Source organism: Gordionus sp. m RMFG-2023, chromosome 4 (assembly GCF_954871325.1).
Source record: "Gordionus sp. m RMFG-2023 chromosome 4, tfGorSpeb1-WG-v2, whole genome shotgun sequence".
NCBI classification, from domain to species: Eukaryota; Metazoa; Nematomorpha; class Gordioida; order Chordodea; family Parachordodidae; genus Gordionus; species Gordionus sp. m RMFG-2023.
The window spans coordinates 20651887-20657726 of NC_088778.1; positions in this window are offsets into that span (position 1 = coordinate 20651887).

The following is a 5840-nucleotide window of genomic DNA, read 5'->3' on the forward strand; positions in this document are numbered from 1 at the left end:
ATATGTATGTTTATAATAAAAATATATATGTATGTTAATAATAAAAATATATATGTATGTTTATAATAAAAATATATGTGTATGTTTATAATGTAATATATATGCAGGATTGGGGAAAATTAAATTGTATTCAGATACATTAAAATTTTGTATTTAATATACTAGATACTTAGGAAAAATGTCAATACAAGATACTTGTATCTTGTTTAAAAAAGTAACTTTTTTTATACCTTTGAATAGTCAAAATCAAAATGTATCAAACTTTATTTTTTAAATAAAATGTTATAATATAAATTTATAAATAATATGAAATAAATTGTAGAAAATGACAAATTTGTTATAAAAGATAATGCGATATAAAAATATTTTTTTAAAAATTGTATATTATAAAAATGAAAACAATATCAGAATAAATAATTAATTAGTAAATATTAGTGCTATAAACGTTACTACAAAAAAGAAACGCGTTACCATTACTCGTTACGAAAAAACGAACGCGTTACCGTTACTCGTTACCATTTTACAAAAGGAACGCGCGTTACTGACTTTTCAAAAAAGTAACTGGCTACTCGTTACTTAAAAAAATTAAATGTTATATATAATGCAAAAATATATTTATTTTTTTCCGACAATATATAATAAAATAAAACTATACAAAAAGAACATTTAAGATAAGATCTTTTTATAATAAAATTTTCATATATAATTATAATATGAATAAAATTATACAAAAATAATATATTATAAGATAACATCTTTATGTAACAATTTTTTATTTATTTTTAGCAACAATTGATTTTCAAAATTTTGATCAGATAAACAAGAGCACTTTTTCGCCGTGCTAAACACACGTTCAATTGGCGCAGAGGATGGGAGAGTGGTGTTATATTTAATAAACAAAAATTTCAATTCGGGGAATTTATTAAAAATATTTAAGGAAATATCTTTATTTTGAAAAGCTTGAAAGATCATCTTCACAGAGATCTTCATTCATTTCCTGATCAAAAAAAATTTTATGATTATCTGAAAATATTCTAGTGTGCGTGTTGGATAAAGGAATCAATATTAATTCATTCTTTACCTTCAAATGTTTTTTTATGTTTGAGCTACTTGACATTGACTTTGAAATATTTGCGTTGGGACATAATTTACATTTACAAAGTGTAGACTTGGTACCATTAATTTTCTTAATTGGTTTAAAATATAATTTAAATTGGGGCCAGGGAAAGGTTAAATCTTCTTTATCTGAAGAAGTAAGTACTATGGAGATAATATTCTTTTAAAATAAATTATAAATTAATTAATAATATCATTATATTTACTTTGAATTTTGATTGAATATTGATTTCGACTGATAATTTAACAACGAGAATTAAAAAAAAAATGTTGGAAGTGGTTGATATGAATTAAAACTCGGCTTAAATTATTAATATTAAGAATTAAAAAATAAATAAAAGTAATTTTATAATACAATAAAATATGTTTTTCTTTTTATTTATATTTTTTAAGAAAAAATATAAAATAACGAGTAAAGTAACGTTTTGCGTTACCGTTACTCAAAAAAATAAACGCGTTACTGTTACTCGTTACCTTTAAATGTAGGTAACTAATGGCGTTCCTTTTCTTAAAAAAGTAACGTCGTTAGTAACGACGTTACTTTTTTGACGTTACTTCACAGCACTATTAAATATCAATAAATCAACATCATAAATCAGCACTATTTTTAAATAATATTAATTTTTTAAAAAATTTGTCGTTTAGCCTTTAGCAATTTGGTCTATTGACCAGATTAGCAAAGCTGAATAATCGTTCAACCCATGCAGTGTTAATATTGTGTTAAATTTAATAAATATTTATTTTATATATTTATAACTATTTAACATATTTATATGTACCTGTCATCTTTCATATAATTTAACCTCTAATTTAATATCATTTACAGAATTATTTAAATTGAACATTGCACTTTTAAAACAAAAGTAATCATCATCTTCATCAATTGAAGAACTTGCTGACATATTAATTTCAATATTATTTTTAAAATTAATTAAAGTTTCGTGTATTAATAAATCCTGAAGTTATTTATTTTCTTTTTTATCATCAATTCAATGACTTTTAAATAAGGAATACCGTGGCCAAAAATACAGTTTTAAAGTTATTATCAAATACATATAGATTTTTAAATACTTTATTTAAAGAATTTTCATTGCAATAGCTAATGGTTTGCAAAGATGCAGATCAGTTTGAATTAAATTTGTGTTTTTTAACATATAATATTGGAGCTGATTCTCTATAATAACATTAATTTCGCTTTGTATTGCCAATCGCTAAAGCCAAGGGGAGTATTTTTAAATAATTTGTATCTTAGATCCAAGATGCAAGATCTTTTCCAAAATTTAAAAAAAGATAGCAATATCAGCTATAATGCTCAATTCGGAATATATGTATTTTTATGATATAATATTTTATGAATAAAAAACTTCATTTGTTAATATATATTATTTATATTGATTTTATATGTATGTATGAATATAATATCTCGTTAAGGTTTATCTACCAAACATTTATGGAGATATTATCATTATCCTTTTATATATATATTTTTCCGCGATTGCATTTTGATTATGTTATTATGAATAAAACAAAAGAATCAATATAACAATTTAATAAATTGGTAACCAATTTCGGGAAGGGCAGGGGGGGCTAGAAGCGAAGTTCTCAGAAATACCCCCCCCCCCCCCTAGGAAAAATCCTGGATACAGTTTTGATGCCTTATATGTATATAAAGATATGACATTTACCATTCTCAGCTTATCATATTCTGATGTTTGACAGATGTTAATTAATATTACCCAGGATTTTTTTAAACTTTGATTACAAATGTATAAAATAAAAACCCATATAAATGTTAGTTTTTTTTTGAAATTTCGCGGTATAATAAATAAAAATGATAAAATAGGAAACTAATATCTTTACTTTTGCACCTATTAGTGGTAATAATACTTTATAAAACTTTGGTTAATTAGTATTACTGCCATATTTTATATTTTTATCTAATTAATGATTTTATTAATGAAATATATACCAAATATATCATATAATTGTAATGTAATAGTAGTATTTTTACAAAATTATAAACATCGGAATGTTGCACATGCGTTACCTTATTTTTAATTGCTATTTTATAATCATATCATCGATAAAAAGAGATAATAAATATTAAAATTTATTTAAGACTAAAATAATTAGTTATTTTAAATCAAAATTTATCAAAGATATTTTTTTCCTGATGGCGCATTAACTCAATATAAAAATAAAATTCATAATCTAAGCCATTGTGAATTTGAACTTGGAATTAAAGCGGAATTGTTTTTCTTTGTAAAAACCCAAAACCAAAAGGTTAGAACAGCATCCAAATAAGAATAAACACTTTAAATTATTCAATTATTGTAAAGTAAATAACACTAGAATTAATTAATCATATGTAAAAGATGATGAATATGAAAAATAACTTGTTCAAATGGCTAAATACTTTCCCGAAAAACAAATTTCAGGCTTTCATGCCTCTTAGGGAAAATTAAATTAAATTATATTCATATTGTAAAAATTATACAATTTACAATATATAAAAATTAAAAAATTTATAATTTGTCTTCAACAAAATTATAATAAAAAATTTATTTGTATTTTGTAGTTATTTTCGAGGAGAGAAATTCAATTCAACAAATAAATTAACCCATAGGCGTAACCGAGATTTTCCTAAGGATGGAAGAGGGGGATTAATTTATTATATCGGGCTTCTACCTCTAGACCCTTCTTTCCCGCTTTGGCCTACCTACCGCCAGGTTACCTTAGTCTATAAAACAACTTATTATCACCATTTAAAATGTAAGAAAATTGGCTACCAATTATATAAATTGTTATATTGATTCTTTCATTTTATTCATAATACATAACATCCGTAAAATGCAAACACGGGAATATATATATAGAGAGACCTGCAGGCCCGGCCTAAACCCCGGCCCTAAACCCCGGCCATAAACCCGGCCCGGCCCTAAACCCGGCCGGGCTGTATTTTAAATTTTTTAAATATACCCGGGCCGGGCTGGGCCTAAGATAGTTAAACCCGGGCCGGGCCTTAATATTTTTTATAAAAATTTTTACATTATGAGTTAATGGTTATAAGATTATATTATATTATAGTTATGATTAATATAATATTGGGTGATGGTTAACACTACCTAACACCCACAGATCGATCTAATTATTAATTTCCTGCAAATTTATTCAAAGTATTAATATATTTTTTTATAATTCATATCTAAATTTTTACAACATCTTTTACCAAAACAATCAAATAAAGGAATATCTTAAATAAGCCCCAATACTCAAGTATTATTAATATATTTTTTTATAATTCATATCTAAATTTTTAGAATATATTTTACCAAAACAATCAAATAAAGGAATACCACTTCTTGAAGTTTGTAATACCTTTCAAAACGAAAAAGGAGAAATAAAATTGATTTTATTTAATATAAAGCATTTTTTAATTGAAAAATTTGTTTTACACAAGTATCATTTTATTTCTCTTTTTCTCTGTCCCAAATTCAAGCAATTACGTATGTTGTCAGGGACAGATCGCAAGATGACGGAAACTATATAAAAGATAATATTAAATTACAAGAGGCTCAGGAAGTAAATGAAATACCATCGGCCAGTCAAATTACAACTGTTGTTAAACAAACTGAATCGTTTTATGACAAATGGGGCGATGGTAATTCTGGTAATATGTCAATACCCGATGATGAATATTATAATTACATAAATAAAAAAATAGATGAAACATTTAAGGTGGATAATTTGTTAGAGTGGTGGGCGGCTAAGCGAATTTCCAATTTTAGCAAAATTGGTAAAACGGGTATTGGCAATTCCTGCTTCAAGTGCAAGCTGTGAGCCGAATTTTTCCATTACTGGGAGAATTCTTGAAGAAAGAAGAAGTAATCTTCAACCTGAAAAGGTAGATATGCTTTTCTTTCTTCATGATAATTTGTGAATTTTAATATCTTTCTTGAGTATAGTGTTTCGTCAATCATGCTGGTTTTTTACTTTGCAAACTGTCAAATATTTATTGCATTTATTATATATTACCTTGAGTCATGAAAGTTTTTAATCCAACATTTTTCATTATTTTTTTTTTACAATATTGTATAATACAATTATCTTCTCTTGTTAAAAATTATTATAAAATAAATTATATTAATATTGTGCAATTAGATTATATTTTCAAAATACTATTTATTATACATGCATTTTTTTAAATAGCGATTTATTTTTATTTTATAAATTAAATAGTCAATTAAATACAATATATTATATTCTCAAAATATTTTCCATTTTTATAAATTAAATATTAGTTTTATTTTTTTTAAATGCAATATAAAATATAGTAATATGCTCAAAATATCCATTTTTATAAATAACAGCTTTATAATTTTTATAAATTCAATATAATATTCTCAAAATATTACTTTTTACATGTATTTTTCAAATAATAAGCGATAATACTCGCTGAAAAATATGGTAAAATACCTCATAGGTGAATTTTTGTATATACCAGGTCGAATATAATTTTAAAAAATTCCGAGCCGGGCCTAAAATTTTTAAATCCGGGCCGGGCCGTAAAAAATTTTTTTAAAAATATCCGGGCCGGGGCTTAAATTTTTAAATCCGGGCCGGGCCGTGCAAATGGTGCCTCTGCAGGTCTCTGATATATATAAAAGGATAATAATAATATCTCAATAAATGTTAAGTAGCGCAACGTTAACCACATATTATAT